The sequence below is a fragment of the Calonectris borealis genome, chromosome Z (genome assembly GCF_964195595.1).
Source record: "Calonectris borealis chromosome Z, bCalBor7.hap1.2, whole genome shotgun sequence".
NCBI classification, from domain to species: Eukaryota; Metazoa; Chordata; class Aves; order Procellariiformes; family Procellariidae; genus Calonectris; species Calonectris borealis.
The window spans coordinates 23,155,478-23,173,038 of NC_134352.1; the positions used below are offsets into that span (position 1 = coordinate 23,155,478).

At 40.2% G+C, this 17,561-nt stretch overlaps 1 protein-coding gene across 5 annotated transcripts in view; it reads right to left on the reverse strand.

Moving 5' to 3' along the window:
- The window catches only part of APC (APC regulator of Wnt signaling pathway), a 99,538-nt gene extending 85,952 nt beyond the window's left edge, over positions 1-13,586 (reverse strand). For 3 of the 5 annotated variants that reach the window (XM_075136671.1, XM_075136675.1, XM_075136667.1), the window contains exon 1: positions 13,175-13,265. The gene's annotated coding sequence lies outside the window, so the exon portion shown is untranslated. Of the gene's footprint in view, positions 1-13,174; positions 13,385-13,505 lie in introns of those variants that run through there. The other 2 variants (XM_075136669.1, XM_075136674.1) reach the window with 2 other exon arrangements.
- Positions 13,587-17,561: the final 3,975 nt, after the last annotated feature.

The window sequence follows — 17,561 nt, forward strand, 5'->3', positions numbered from 1 at the left end:
TGACAATCGTATCAAATCCATCTAGAAAAACTGTCCTTCACAAGATAAACTGTTGATAAGGAATCTGAGGATACATATATCTTCCTTGAAAATCTCAAAAAAATCCACATTTCAGTACCTAACAGTAATTACTAAGGAGCTCAAAGAAGGACCACAAAAACAGCTCAGTTTGTTAAGGAAGATTTGTGCTGTATGGTTTAAGGAATACAACTTAGCTGGTTTAGCAAAAAGTAGGCTGTCTTTTATTACTGCATATTGAAAATATTTCCAAGTTTGTCGTAAGTTTAAAGAGATCCATCAGCTGGAAATTAGACAAACTGGAATTGAATTTCCTAACATTGGTGTGGTTAATCAAATCACAAAAGCTGAGTAGGAACTGACTCCACAAGGTGAGACAAGATATTTCTTTAAGAAATATTGACTTTTAGTGTTCTGCAGCTTCTAATATAAGGGTCATACTGAACACTGCTGGGATCCATTCTGGGCTTGAAATGCATGAAAGTTCACAATTCATTTAATCCTGCAATAATTTAATTCCTTGCAATGTGCGTACACTCATAATGTGTTGCAACAACTATAATCAAGTCTCATGCTACTGAGATTTAGCTGATTGCTTGTTAAGGTTAGGAAAGTAAGTCCTCCAGTTCTTTTTCAGGACCAATGCACAGGTAGCACAACCCCCACAGACACCTGGCCAGCACACAGTTTTCCTGCTCACAGCCATATTAATCAAGCCTAATGATTCAGGCTAGAGTTTTGGGTTAGCTTTTGTTTTGGAAACGTTCCTGCTCTCTTCAGCTTATTTATTCACCATAAAAATGCTTCCTTGGATGATCTGGGTCTCAGTCCCTTAGGGAATTTGCTGTTACACAAGTCTCTAGGCATTGGTGGCATACTAAAATTTTTTTTCCTTCCTCTTTTGGCACACAGTTTACTGTGTTTACTGAAAGTTAAAAATCCACAGCCTCATTTCAAAATATGGGGTTTTATGGTGTTGGTGGGGCAGGTGTTTTTCTTTTGGGGTTTTGAATGAATGGCATCTTCAAATCTTAATTTCTGTAACACCAGTGAGGTTGAAAAAAGACTTTTTGCTTCCACTGGGGAGATTAATTTTATAAAAATCTGATGAGTCTATAATATCTTAGAATATCTTCTCCTAATAATGAAGGTTCAGCTTACTGAGTAGTCAATAAGGAACAAAAATTCAAGCATAAGTTAGGGGTGAGTGACTCAGTCTGCCCTGTCCAGTGTTCAAGCAGCACGAATACTTTTTGAAACTGATCTACCTGTTCAGTATAAAGAATGCAAAATTGAAACATTCATTGCATCTCCAGGCAAGCTGCTTCCAGTACCAAGCTCTATACATGTAGCAGCAGTGCTCAATAACCCACACTTTTAGGAGTCACACAAAGCTGGCCTTTCTTTGGGCCATTCTTCATCTTGGAAATCAACATGCAACTTCAAAATAACAAAACCAGCATCTGAGACAGCTACTATTAAAAATTTACCACTACCAAAGTTACTTCAGGAAAGTACTGTGAAAAAGCAATTGAAGAAGGGGGCTGATAGCCATGCCCAAAACAAATAAAGCATCAGTGGAGTAACAGAGCAGAAAAATGCACTGAAGTTTGTCAAAACTGAGTGTTTTTAAATTCCTTGATCTAGACAGAGTGCATATTTGAGTGCCAGCTTCCCTTCCCCAGCTTCGATCCAGGGCCACCATCTAGTCAACTCAGACAATCAAAATACCTAAGTTGCAAGCATTAAATCTTAGAACTGTATGATACAATTGCATGATTAAGGTGTATAACATTGCAATTCTCTTGAAACACTCAGGCTAGATGTACAATTTAAAGTACTATCACTGAGAGGAAAAACATCTTACTGATTACAGATACATATTGCACCTCAGACTCCAATCCCTATAGACATGGGAAGGGAAAATTTTAAATAATCACAACCATATTTAGAAAAGCTCTCCATCGCTAAGTGTACAAGAAGAACACTTCCCTTTTTTTTTTTTCCTCCTAACACATAATCCCAATACTTCAATCTTAAATGAAAAGATGTATTTTCAAAGATCCCCAAGGCAAGTCAGCTAGAACACCAGCCCCAACTAGCTGAGATTTAGAGAAAACCGTATTGACACAGATCTTCCTCCTCGGCACGGATTTGCATTTTATTGATCCATTACTCTTTTATAACTGTTTGTATTTTTAATCAAGTATCAAATCCCTTACTAAAAATAATTTGTATTGTTTTAATGTTAAAACTCAAACTGTTCAAGTTTAAAGCTTGCCTGGCACTGAGCGATCCTGAGTAAGCTCTGACAGACATAAGACATTGTTTCTACAAACAAAAATTCCAAATAAAGTAGTCTTGCATGCAAACTTCGTGCCTGCAAGTCAAGATAAGCTGAGATCCCAAGAATTTTAAGCATTTCCCACAACATTGAAGGGGTTAATTTTGCAAGTTAATTACCCCAGGTGGCAAGCAGAAGACAGAAATCTTCACAGTAGGTACTACTTGTTCTGACAAGAAAGAAACAATGGAAGAGATCCCGTGTCATTGGCAAAATGCCTTCTGTCACATGAACAGAAAACCACAGTCCTTCTCAGAAACACAACTGGCAGTAATTTTAACTTTCTTATTTAAGGTTATGGATTAATTGTTCCCCAGTCTCACTTCTTACTTCTTCCACTTTCCCTGAATTTTTTGCCCTATCTTGTGACCAGACATATCTTCTCACTTGGAAATTATATGCGACATTCACATCATGGCACTCATTCATCATGTGATCAAACACATATGTGACTAAAATCATCTGGATGAGTGACTTGACTGGAACTGTTCTTGTGTGCCCAGATGTGCACCCATCACACAGAAGGGTACATCTATGCTTCAGTCATGTGATAGAGCACGGCCACTCCATCAAGTCCAAGCACCTCCATGAAAGGCTGTATAGCATGACTTCACTGAAAGGCAAGTGGGCTACAAGAGCAGGAGCTGTCTAGTCTACACCTGGCTGATACTTTCCTGATGTTCTTTTATTTACTGTTTATTACCTTTCCTTTCCCAAAGAGTAAATGCTGGCAAGTGCTAGTGATGAGCCTCATGAAAACCTTATTCCCCAGTTCAAATGCCTGGCAACGTTCTACACCACAGGTTGTGAGCAGTGTAACTGCTTCAGTACAGGAACCGTGTCTTTTTACGGATTTGACGTTTGCCCTCACAGCAATTCTGATGCTTACAGGGCTTCTTGAGACTCCTGCAATTACATAACAGCTCGGGAAATGCAAAACAGAGGCAAGAATGATGAAAAGTGCTATCCATCCACGTTTACAAATGGTGCAATAAACTTAAAAACATGAATTGAATAAAATAGACAATTCTCCTTCAAACAGTGCACTAGGTGCAAACTGCCCAGACGAACAATTACTTGGCTTTGTAAAGAACTCCATCACTTACAAGTCACAAGTCAGAAAATTTTCAAGCAATAAACACTGATTGAGCAAGCAACAAATTCGTATATTCCTACGCTACCTATATTCAGAATAGTTGACTTTAAAGACAAGAATTAATATATTGGCAGAGAGCAAATGTAAAACTGAGCCATGGTAACCCCAGTATGTTGAAGGTAGGTATTTTCCCATTATTCTCTGAAGAAGTTAAAACATTCTAAAATACCTGAGACTCCCAAAATATAAACCAGTGAAGTACAACCAGGCTTTGTGGTTACAACTAGTTTCAGGTCTTCCTTGCTGCACACATACTAGACTGTCACATGGACTCTTCAGTACCTTTACATCATTCAAAGCACTATTTCACTTTTAGAAAAAAAAGATCTGGACATCTTACTCACAAGTAGAATTGAGAAAGAGATTTGGGACAGTATAAAGACAGTCATGTACAGACAACTACTTTTTCATGCAAATAAAGCAATACACAAATCCACTGGCTTTAAAGGAAGACAAGCTCTCTTTCTCCATTCAATTCATTCTTTTCAGCATCCAGCACTTGAAACATTTTTTGGAAAACGCTTTATGAATCAAGTCTAGTTCTCAAGGTCTTAACAATGACATTTAGACATTTAATTAGCAAGCCATCACTTGGACTGGCATCTAAACCTTTTGTCAGAGACCTAATTCCATGCCAATTCAAACATCCATTAGTCTTATATTAACTAACAAGAAGTCTCATAATATTCTGGCTACTTGATTGCACTGGTACACATTAACACAACAGTGGAGTGAGTCTAACTGAATTCAAGGACAGAGATTTACAGTGTACACGTTAAACTAGCAAGGATATTTTAAGACAAAAATATAATAACCCCATTTGTGTATGAACTGGTACTCTGTGCTTCTTTGTAGCCTGGATGCAATTCTACTGACATCCCAGTGGAAAAAAAAAAGATCTAATTGAATTAAAACTGTTTCATTGATTCCAAGCTGAGTCCTGATCTTAAACCTTTCTGGAGCTCATTCTGAACCATATTTAGAGACTTACACACGTGAACTAAGTACTATTATTCTATGCTGAAATTTCTACCCTGAGTCTATCCAGAATTTTTAAAAAGTCATAAACATACATAACAATACATATGAACAAATAAGCTATTTCTGGAACCAAAGAAGAAAAGCCATATTAGCTAATGCCCTTTTTTCAGCTTGTATTTCCAATTTAGATTTGTGGTTTCCCCTGAAATAACAACAAAATCCAAAATGTAGAAAAACGCTAGAGCAAACGGCAGGAACTCTGTAGGGTTTTTGCCTGCTCTTGTGGAAATAGGAATTTTACAGAAGTTTGAGTCACCACTCTACTAGACTGGGCTAAAATTAGAGTCCTATACAATGAAAGGCTTGTAGTTGAACAATTTGAATACCAGGGAACAAAACCCCAGTAGAGTCATTCTGCTGAAATAGAGGGGAGGAGGAAGACTGGTACCAAGAAAGATTAAAGAAATAGATATATAATGGAATTGGGAAGTATTCAAAGTTGTGCTTAATCCTGGTATTAATAGAGTCTGTAAAAAAATTTTTGTTACGTTGTGTTATTAAAAAAAAAAATCAATTTAGCTTTGTGTTAAAAAGCAACAATGTGGAAGGAATATGGTCATATATTAGATTCTGAATGTCATATATCTCAGCGCTGCCTGCTGACGCTGTCCTCTCGGCAGCGACAGGTGCCAATTATAGTGTCAGGGTTACTGGCACCGAAGATTTTACTCCAGAACGCTGACAAGGAGGTTTTTGATGCCAGAAGTAAATAAGTACATTCTAACATAATCAGCATTTTTTTTGGTTGGTCTAGATCCTGGTGTATAGCACCTGCTGACAGCCAACGATTTTACCCAAACTTCATTCCACATCCAAGCCTTTAATGACTAATACAGAATAATCAAGGAGACTTTATATGAGCCCATGGATCACAAGTTCTGTGAGAAACAGCTTAGAAAAAGTAAAGATCTTGAATGTAGATCTTTCTGAGCAGAAAATACAGAAGTTGCAAATAATCTCACTGAGACAAGGCAGGCATTTAACTCCAGAAATCCCATTATTCAAGGCATGTACAGTGTTTCCTTTGTGGAATGTCTAATTCAAATACCTAAATCTCTCCCCTACCCCACTAAAAAACATTCTAAAAACAACCAACAAACAAAACAAAACAAAACCCTCAAAAAAAACCAAACCCAAACAAAAAAAGACATTCTCGGTTCAAAACAACTTCGGTCTTGTATCCCTTCTACTATAATAAAGAACCACAGCTGCTTAGCCCTTTATGACCTGTATGCTTTGCACACCACTAATGGGAATATTCTACTCAAAGAACTCCTAAACATGAAGAAAAGAGACAATCCTTCCTTAGGGCAAGCATTATGAGCCCTGGAAGGACACTTAAGCAGGACTGATAAAATACAAACTTCTCTTTCAGAATGGAAGTTGACTTCTCTTTGTTATGAAAATGAAATGCCTACCTATCTATTTGAAGTTTTTACTGAATAGCAAAATGATAAAATGGCCAGCATTTTCACTGAAATAAGCAGGTTGCAACTAAAATTTCAAACCAGGCACTAGATCAGCTACAGGAAAGGTATTTTTGACTAAGTAGGCAAGAGTAGCGTGAAGGTTACCCACTTCCTTAGACCCTTACAAGGCATTAGGCAGACTTATGACAATGTTTCAAAGTTTTGGGAACTAGAAGACAGCATTCAATTGCACAAAAAAGTTTACAAATAAAGGCATGCTAAATTACGGGTCTTAAGAACAAGCTCCTAGAATTCTAGAGTTTAACTAAACTGCATTTGATTTTTACTGAATAGTGAAGACCAATGTGACCAACCATCAAGACCAACATGAGTATCAAAAGGCTTTGAAACAAGAAAAAATATTTTCAATTATATTTTCAAAATGCATCCAATATTAAGATGGTGTTTTTAAAACAAGTAACCACAGAAAAAAAGATATTTAATCTGAGTAGCACAAACCAAGACAAATAGACAGCAGCGGTATTACACTAAGATGTCAGCAACTTGAGGCAAAGTGGAAGTTCTTTGCAAGACTGACATTTGACTTTAAATCTATAAGCACTACTACGACCTGCCTCCAAGAGCAATAACTGAGGAACTCAGGTTTTTTATTCAGATATTGTACACACAAAATACAACTTAGTAAGATTATGAACTTTTTTGATCAAACAATTTTGTTCCATTTTCAAAAGGAATGTCTTGTTTCACGGTTTGGTAAGTCTTAGCCTTTTCCAAAGGATGTTATACCTACACAAAGCAACGGAGGTAACTGTTGCTGACTGAAGTGACAATTAACACAGCTGCAGTTAAAAAAAACCACTGCTGCACTTTCTAACATCCTCTTTTCAGATGGTTCAAGCCAGCAAGAAATGGATTACATTATTAAAATAAATCAAAGATAAATTAGGCATTTTTTACTCCAGAAATTTTTTTAAAATATAGAAACATTTTAAATGTTTAAATTATCAATGATAATTGAATGTTTCAATGTTTATTATCATTCAAATAAAAATAAAAGCTGTTGTTATATCACACTATTAGAAGAAGCCTTGACCATTAAAGCATCTATTAGGGTAAAAAGTAGCATGACTGCTTTTTGTACAACATGAGCATATCTACTCAAATTCTTATACTACAGCCGCGTGAAAAGCTTAATTCCTACAGTTGCTATGTTCCGGGACAGTACTGTTACCGTGTCTGAAATAACACTTCTAAAAAAATGAGGAACTGAAAAAGTTTCATCTCCGAACTACTAAATTCCAATGCCAATAATTAAGTATTAACATGGTAAATTTATTTCCCAAGACATCCTTCATATGCTCTCAGACATACCCAAAGAAAGGTACATTAACGTTAACTACACACCAGGACTTCCTAGAATGTATTGTTAGCATATAAGTAGTTTGTATGTTAAAAAATAGTACATACGATCTACAAAAAACCATTATCCTATTCCTTAACAAAGAACCCACATACATGTGAAAAGAACCATTTCAATATGTAGTCCTCTTATAATAGCATATACTACTGCTTCTTAATGGACTTTGTAAGTTTGATCTCCAGGTCTATGCTGCAAGGAAAAACTAAACCTTCCCCTGCTCCTCCGCCCCCAAAAAGCACTGAAATATAGGTACAGCTATATACTCACCTCAATTTTAACTTGCTCTGCAGCACACTCCTTTGTTTCTCTTAATTACAACATATAACACCTTTTCTTATATTCTCCTCCAAATCCAAGCACAACTGGCATGAAAAGCAACATTACTCACATCAAACTCCACAAGCGTGGCAAATCAATCATTTCTGAGAACAGAGATCAGCTGCAAGACAAGACATTGTAAGCAAGAACTTTACACGCACAGTGCAGTAACAGCTACCTATAACAAACAGAACCATCATTAGAATTATTGAATTGTAGAGAAGAAAGAATTCCATCAACTCTATCCTAGCAGAGAAGGCCACAAATGTATCACAAAGACTAGTTATGAAAAACTATTCATCATAAAAACTCAAAACAAGAAACACTCTTTGCAATAACAAAAATCTCTGCACACTACACGCCGTACTTCTTTGTTTTTATTAACATCCCTCAATTTCTAGAAAATAGTTACAACACAAAGCCACATTACATAAAAATACTAGGTCGGACAGACTCCTTGTAATAATTCTTATGTAGTAACACATGGCTCCTATCACTCTGAAGATTATTCTGTTTCTCCAAGGATAACACAAGTAGCAACATGGATTCAGATCTGTTCTACTGTATATACCTGAATATTCAGTCTGTGTCCAAAGATGTTCACGGGACTTTTGTCCAAAAAAAATCTTGCAAAGACAATCTGATGGGTAATTTCCTCTAAGGCTATGGGGATACATTTAATATTACAGTACTTTTGATTTTCACCACCATGTTTGAACCTCATTTCTTGTTTATATAACCAGAGCCTCCGTCTACGTCATATTTTTTATTCACATTAATACTTACCTCTTCATATTCCCAAAAACCAGTTAAGAAAAATACTCCTGTATAACAAAAAAACCCCAAAAACCCAAAACCAACACCACTACCACAATAACCAAATAACCAGACAAATCACATGTCAGGAGACAAACCAAAATAAGGAGCAGAAATCCACTTCAGCATATACAGTGAAGCTGAAAGTTCTATCCTGACATGCTTACTCAGGCTTCAAATAATTTTATTAGACAGAAGTCACCCCACTACCTACACAGGGAGTTTGCAATCCAGATGCAAACTCCAGCAGAGCCTGTAACAAAACAAGCCAGAGGGGGCTTGAGGGAAACACTTCTCATTGATCAACTGAATTTCAATTTATAGTATGTAATAAAAGTGGAAATCTTACTCCAAGAAATACCAGCAAAGCATAACCAAGTCATAAAACTCAATATATGAATCAATTAGCTTAAAGTGAAAGAAAAATAAGACAAAGTAGGCATGTTTGAGTAATATAACTAAATTTCTGTATAAAATGTGTATGTTAAATTGGAATTTTTATCACCATTATATAAGAAAAATTATTTCTTAGTTCTAAAGAGATTCTTAGCTGAAGCCCTTTAACTGGAAGAACAGCGGCAATGTGAGATCTCCATAGCAGGGGTTTCAGAGAGGAGAAAAAGCTCATGTGATCCTGAGAACCTTTTTGCATTAATAAAGGGAGAGCCAACTCACACAATTTATGCTTTCATGATTTCTTTGCACTCTTGTCACACAACAATGAGAAGTCCTAGTTTCCTTCCAGTTCCCTCCACATGCCAGTTGCTACAAAAAGGCCAATCTACTAACAGCCAAATTCAGTTTTGTGAAACTCAGCACCTTTCAGAATCTATTTAAAGCAACCAACACTCATACCATTAACTGCGCAAATAAGAAAGCTTTTTATTGATATCTGATTTCCAGAAAAAATACACAAGTTTCACTCAAAGAATTTAATCCATGTCTGAAAAGCTAAGCCTTAAGTGATGCCAAAGTTCTATTACAAGGTAAGAATAAAAAGTTCACATCTTCAAGAAAATCACAGCATTAAGAGAGGCATCATTATACTATTTCACAAAAGCCTAAATTCTTTTTATTTTGAACGTTAAAGCCTACGTGAGTAAGGTCTCTTCTTTCATTAGAGATTAATACTCTATCAATTTGTGGTTAAAATGCACCCCTGACGAATAACACTACGCTTACAAAAGACACCTCAAAATGCTATTGATCCTCAAACTTCAACGTTTTAGTTTACCATTTCCATAGAGAAATGAAACTACTTGTGCCTTAATACAACTGTATTACTAATTCAAAAGATATTCTTGTCTACTGAATTTTATTTCTCACCTTCTGAAAATCCACATGAAAGTAATGGCAAAATGAATTCTCTCTGATCCTAAAAAGCGTTCATGTTTTCAGAATTTCCCACCTCCATTAGTGATGACTCCCATAACCTTCACTGAAACACACCACCCCTGCTGAATATAGACGTCTAATATTTTGAGCAAATGCTTACTGCCTAGTAGCTTTATCGTCCAGCTACAACTGATGCAACAAGATGTAAACTTTCAACTAAAATTGAATAGCAATCACCCAACAACCCAAGTTCTACAACAGCACAGCATGACTTGCCATTGAAATCACTATTACAGGTTATTTTAACACTATTTTAACAAAGTCATACTTGTAGTCATAATTGAATTTAATTAGGATCAAAATCCCAACAGTGGGATATCAAATACCAAAACATTAGAAGTTGGGTATGTGAATCTGGAGGAGTCAAAGCTAAGACGATACAGTAAAAGTGGTTTTGCTTTGCTAATACTGGTAATAAACAGATGATGAAAATAATATGAACTTGAACAGCAAACAACTAGAAGACCTGTTTAAAGATCAGTTACAACCACTGGATTCCATATCCCAGCTGAGTCCACATACACTCATTTAGTACAGCCATATCGTGTTTTTCAACTTACAATGGAGACTTCATTGAAAGCTAAGCTCATAAAATAATCTTGATATAATTTTTTTCTTTTAACATTCGTAATACCGATACTCTTATTAAAACATGAAAATTTAGCAGTGTATGTTTTATTCACCAAGCTGGTTGCCTACATAATTTCAGTCCATTAAACCATTGCTTACTCCGTCACTATCCTATGAATTGCTAAAAATCATACTGTGAAACCACGGTAACTAGATACAAAGAAAAGAAAAAGACGCGCTGCTTTCTACCATCCAAATTAAATCGAGGCAACTCAAAGGAGACTATATGAGGCACAACAACAAAAAAAAAGGATTCTTATACTGAGTTTCAGAGAGTGTGAGAGAAGATCACAGAATTAATGAATTTCTACTGTATAATGCTATGAAACAACTTCTACCGCATAGTTTGGAAGTGGAAACAAGATACACACTATCCTAAATCAGTGCTATGCCTTTGCTTGCTGCTCATAATATTTCAGAACAACTTGGTTCCATAAAATATTTCCAAAAGCATATATATAATATCTGTGTGAATAATTCTGTTTATTGTTACTGAGCTGCTTGAAACAAACAAGAAAGTTAACTACTATAAAACAATCCAAACTATTTTGCTTTCACTCGAAGAAAGAATTTTCAGAGTCTAGCCAAAATAAAGTTAGCCAAATCAAAATTTTCTTTCTTCATCATTACAGGATTAAGTAAGTTTTGTTAACTATGCTATTTAGTTTTAAATACAATCATAGAGGGATGTAACTCCCTTACTCTAGAGATTGCTTAGCTATCTTAGCTTGCTAATCTCTATAAGAAGATTCTAGAAATAATCTAGAAGTCTTTATTGAAGGTAAATATATATATATACACAAATACATATATATTTTTGAAAGCATACATGCGGTACTGTAAATACAAAATGCAGGTGTTCGTTGGGGCCAACAGCTGTTAGTTTAAGCACTAATACAGACCAAAACAGGGTATCAGAAATTTTTTGCATACAGCAGCACAGCACGTTGTTAATGGTATTCGTTGGACATTCTAAAGAAACTGTACTTGTGATGTTAGTTACTCAACAAACATTTTGTGCAACAGATGCCTAGGTATCAAAAGCTGACATACTTGAGCATGTATTTCATTGCATGGAAATAAGACACATGGTAAGACATGTTCTTATGCTCACTAGTGTTTCCTATTGCATTATTTAAAAATAAAAAAATATTTCATCAACTATATCACTATTTGGATTTCCACAGTTTTGGGGTTTTTTTCCTCTATACCACTAAGTATAAATACCTTTTACCAAATTTGTTTGTTTGTTTGTTTTGAAACCTAAAGCATCCAAGGAGAGCAAGTACTGGCAAGGTCCTCCTCACTGGGCAGAACTATTCTATAAATAGTCTTCACCATAACTAAAGGAAAAAAAACATATCAAGGAAGTTGAAGCTGAAGCATAACAATGACCTCATGACATTCACTTTAAGACTAATATTTCTTGAGTGCTTAGGATTGGATGAACCCATCTGGCATACAATTGATTTCAAACCCAGTTTAAAATATAAGATTACAGTACCTGAATAGGAAAAAGGTTCAGTTTCTCTGCATTTCAACTAGTGACCTAATCTTACTTAACTCTTGCCATAGCCTTAACTTACCAAAGTGTTAGCAGTACTCCTGAAGCAAAGCTTTCAAATCTGTGCTTCTCCACTGGTACATACAAAAATCTCCTCTTGTTCAATCAGCAGTTGGTAGAAGCAAGTACATGAAAACAGTTTCTGCAGAATCTTATTCTATTGTTCAGAAAGTTACAAGTTTCTATGACAGTTTTACCAAAAGGCTTGTCTTCCCAGTTTTACAGGCCACTACCACCATATTGTTTATAGTTATTGGGGGGGAGGGGGCAGGCCAACAACAAACAAGTCAGTTATATAGTTTAGTACACTCGCATCTTCACTTCACCATTACTCTGCAGTTACACAATGAAGCTGACATTTACAGAAGTCTGAACTATTTTACTTTACATTCAATCACTTCTGAAGCTATGAAAGGCCACTGAGGCTAGAATGACTTCAGAAACTGAGGCTGTAGTCACAGACACCTGTATAGACCCACTCCTCATTAAGAGGACACATAACAGAAAAAAATAAGCCCTACTAATACCGAGTTTTGAAGTTAAAGACTCATCTAACCACTAGAGGAAGGGTTTTGCACGTCAAGGACTTTAAATGTCTTTTCATAGGAGACAGCAGCTGAGCCCTTCCTAAGACCTAGTCGCTGGGCCTTGACCCTATTGCTTTCATATTCCAGTGTTATTTTAGCTATCGAATACTTGAATACTTCCCGGCAGATTTTGAAGAACAAAACCACTAAACAAAGTCAAATCGCATTATACTACGACAAAAAAAAAGCCTCTACTGGCTTTAAGTAACACCCACTAGATCTGGCTCTTTCCGCGTGGGGGGCAGCAGCTGCGGGACTCGGGCCTGCGGGACTTCGCCCCGGGGACGAAGGGCGCCTTCAGGGAGAAGCGCACACAAGCCTTAGCCAGACGGATGCCCGGTTCGAACCCGCCCGGGGCTGCCGCTAGCGGGTGCTGCCCGAGAAGGTGGGGGCGAAGGGCCCGGCGAAGCGGGCAGGGTCCACCGGGGCCGGCGCTCCGCCCGACGGGCACTCACCTGCCTGCCTTGCTCTCCCCGCCCGGCAACGCCGCCGCGATTCCTCCGACACCTCCCGTCGCTGCCGCCACCGGCGCGGACCCGCGGCGCCGACAGCTGCACCTCCTCCCTGGGGCGGCCTGCAGGGGCAGCCGGCGGGCGCGCATACGGGGGCAGTCGCTCCCCCTCCTCACCGGCGAGGGCCGGTCCCTGCCCCGTCTCCCCAGCTCCTCATCCCCGCGGCGGGCTCCGGGGCAGCCCCGGCCTCCTCCCCAGCTCCTGCGCGGGCCCAGCCGCTGCCCGGCAGCCGCGTCCCTCAGGCGCACCTCAGCCGCGGCGCCGGGACACTCACCCCGCCAGCCCGGCTCCCCAGCCGCCCCCCTCACTCGCTTCCCCGGACCGATCTCCCCGCCGCCATCTTGCCCGAGGGGGGAGGAGAGCACGCAGGCGCAGCCGAGGAAATCCCGGCCGCCGCGGCGGCGGCGCGCATGCGCGATGGCGTGAGCGCCTCCGCCCCCCACTCTGTGGCGCACACCTGCCGCGGGGGGCGGGCCGCGGCTGGCAGGGCCCGGCGGGGGGCGGGGCGGGGAGGACGTTACCGGTCACCCGCCCCCTCCGGGCCGCCCGCTGCTTGCCGGGCCTCGGCTGCGGCGCCGGGGTCCTTTCCCCGCACGGAGGCCTGGAGGTGGACGGCGTGGGATGGGCTGCGTTGTGCTGAGAGGGCGACGACGCCGGGCGGCGAGAGCCCGGAGCAGCGCTCGAGCGGTTGCAGCAAAAGAGAGGTCCTTCCTGAGGGCGGCCTGGCTGGGCTGTAATGTACTGTCAGGTGTAGGAGAGACAGGCTAGAAACGTCACTCGCCCTGGCAGCAAGCTCTGTGTGCCCACGTGCAGCCAAGTATGGCAGCTGAAGGAAAATCCCCCTTGCTCTGTGTGATTACTGGGACCCTCACCCAGCAGTCTGTGAGGCAGCGTCCCTTCACAGAAGGTATATTCTTCCCCATCACCCTGTGTTTGTCCATGCCTCAGTGAGCTTTACCATAAATGCTTCAGCTTCACAGTGAGAGACATCAGTCTCTCAGGTTTCTCCTCCCCAAAGGGGGCTCTGGCATGCCCTGAGGTGATGGAGATGCTTTGGTGGCCAGCTCCCAACCATAAGGATGAGTTGTACGCCATGACCAGTAGTTCCGCAGTTTGGTAGCCAAGGTCCTTCATTGCATTTGGCTCGTTCAGGTGACTTTCTCCAGGTGACAGGCTTATACACCCCATATTTCACTTTCTTATTTGGGCTCATATTTCCTATAAAATTACTTCAAGTTGATATAGTTCCTCTGGCCTCCCCAGTGTGAAGCAGCCGTGGGGTTACGGACCCCCTGCATTCCCAACTGCAGCCTAGGACAGACAACTCTTTGAGCTTCTCTGCGCTAGCTTTGCCATCTTTGAACCACCCCCCCCCCCCTTTTAGACTTTTGTCGTCAAGCAATCTCACCGGTTTTGTAACTACTTACTTTCTTTTGTTGTATATAAAGATATTTTTACTACCAGTTTGAGCATCCTTTTCAAGTGCTCTTCGAATTCTTTTTCAGTCCTCTTCATTTCCTGCTTAGATTTGACCTGCAGTGTTTTACAGCTTTCTGTTCTCCTCATTTGGGCTTAGGCAAGTTCTGCCCCCTCGTTAGCATCAAAGGAATTGCCTTGTCAAGCCCTCTCTCACTCCTCTTGGACAGAGATCATTCTACAGTCTATCAGAAGCTGCTGTCAAACTGCAAGTATTTGTGAGTGTTAAACAGATATTTAGGAAAGCCAGTACATAGTGATAAATAGCTGACTCTGTGCATTTTATGTTTTGATATTGTTTGTACTGCCGATTTCAGTAACAAAATTTTCCTGGGATTTGAATATAGTTTTTAGTTGCAATTTCTGTCATTGCTGTGTCCTGATTATCCCCTTTTCCATTTCAAGGGCCATAAAATTGTACCCTACAAACTGTGATCATGAACAGCTGAATACAAGCTCATACGAGTTTGACTGATATAATGAAAATGGGCATGGTGAACTAATAATAGCTATTCCAAATGATATATTTTACATAATCCTGTGGCGTATCACACTGCTTATGGCTTTTTGAAAGACAATAGTTCTCGGTAATATTTTTGTAAATTCAGTCATCTTTAGTTTCCCTGGCATATTGCCTAAAAGCTATCTTAGGGGTTCGGGTTAAATCAAATAATGTCCAGCTGTGTGACAGTCTAAATAAAACCAATTTTAAATGTTTCTGTGGTACACACAGTAACCTTCCTCTTCATAAAAATAGAGAAACCTTCAAAATTTCTTGAATCCAATTTATGAGAGTCTGTCTTCAAATAAATTTCTGCCTAACTTAGTGGCTTTCTACAATGGAGTAACTGCATCAGTGAACAAGGGAAGAGCTATGCATGTCATCCACCTGGACTTCTGTAAGGCCTTCGATATGGTCCCCCACAACATTCTTACCTCTAAATTGGAAAGATTTGGAGAAGGAATTGGCTGGATGGCCGCATCCAAAAAGTTATAGTCAATAGCTCAGTGTCCAAGTGGAAACCAGTAACGAGTGTCATCCCTCAAGGGTCTGTACTGGGACTAATACTATTTAATATCTTCATCAGTGACATAGTGGGATTGAGTGCACTCTCAGCAAGCATGTGGATGGCACCAAACTGAGCGGTGCAGTTGATACAGTAGAGGGAAGGGATGCCATCCAGAAGGACCATGACAGAAGAGTGGGCCCATGCGAACCTCATGAAGGCCAACTGCAAGGTCCTGCACCTGGGTCTGGGCAATGCCCAGTATCAATACAGATTGGGGAATGAATGGATTGAGAGCAGAGAAGAAGTATTCGGTGATCCTGTTGGATGAAAAATTGGACATGAGCTGACAATGTGCGCTTGCAGCCCAGAAAGCCAGTCATATCCTGGGCTGCATCAAAAGAAGCATGGCCAGCAGGTGGAGGGAGGTGATTCTTCCCCTCTACTCTGCTCTTGGGAAACCCCACCTGGAGTACTGCATCCAGCTCTGGGGCCCTCAGCATGAGAAAGACATGGACCTGTTGGAGTGAGTCCAGAGGAGGGCCACGAAATGGTCAGAGGAATGGAACACCTCTCCTGTGATGAAAGGCTGAGAGAGTTGAAGTTGTTCAGCCTGGAGAAGAGGAGCCTCCGGGGACACCTTATTGCAGCCTTTCAATACTCAAAGGGAGCTTATAAGAATGATGTAGAGAGACTTTTTAGCAAGGCCTGTAGAGACAGGACGAGGGGCAAGAGTTTTAAACTGAAAGAGGGGAGATTTAGCTTGGATATAAGGAAGACATTTTTTACAATGAGGGTGGTGAGACCCTGGAACAGGTTGCCCAGAGAAGCTGTGGATGCCCCATCCCTGAACATGTTCAAGGTCAGGCTGGACGGAGCTTTCAGCAACCTGATCTAGCGAAAAATGTCTCTGCCCATGGCAGGGAGGTTGAACTAAATGATCTTTAAATGTCCCAACCCAAACCATTCTGTGATTCCATGGTTCATTTTTATGTCAGGTGGAAAGTTGTAACAATAAAAGCAACTAATGTTGAAAGCAAATTAATCTTACAGTGCATCTCATTCAAGAAGACTGAAAACAGAAGAAAGACATGAGGTAGCAACTCTTTGCTTATATTTTCTTATTCAGAATTTGCTAAAGCATCTCTGTTGAAGAAATCACAAACAAGCCAAATCAAAAAAACTTCAAGAAAATGAAACAACAGCAGTAGTCGTATACCATTTGCAGTCCCTTGGTTCCTTGAGGTAATAAAGTGAACATATGCATGTGACTATGAGCTGCACCTTTGTGCTGAAGTGCTGCACAGGGCGATCTCCACAGCAGAAAAGTAGGGAGACTATCTGCCCTAGCAGTGTGAGCCTGACCAGCTCAGAGGTATGCTGAGAGCTTTTCAAACAGCAGCTGCAGCGCTTTTGCAGCTTTAGCTCCTCCCCGGCCCCTGTGGCTGAACACCTGCTGCACTGCGAGCGAAGGAAGAAACTTTGGCTTATACACCATCTGCGGGCACGAAAGGGAGAGCAAGTCCCTGTGTCAGACTGGAGCTAATCTGCCTCGTACAAGATAAAGGGATACAAGAGAGGTGGAAGAACAATCACTAGGTACGATTCTTAGGCGACCTGTAGCTGCTCTAAATTGTGGCATAAGGAAGCACATGCTATTGGAAATCAGTAGGAATTTGCCCTAGCTGTGACCTCTCCTTTCCCTCCCATTGTGCCCTGTGCTGCTGCGACTGCTCCAGAAGTAAACACGGGATTTGCCTGTGTGCTTGCTGGGGATCTCACTGAATAAGGGTGAGTGGTGTACCATAGTAGCATAAAAGTAGCAGACTAGAACATAGCCTTTGAAA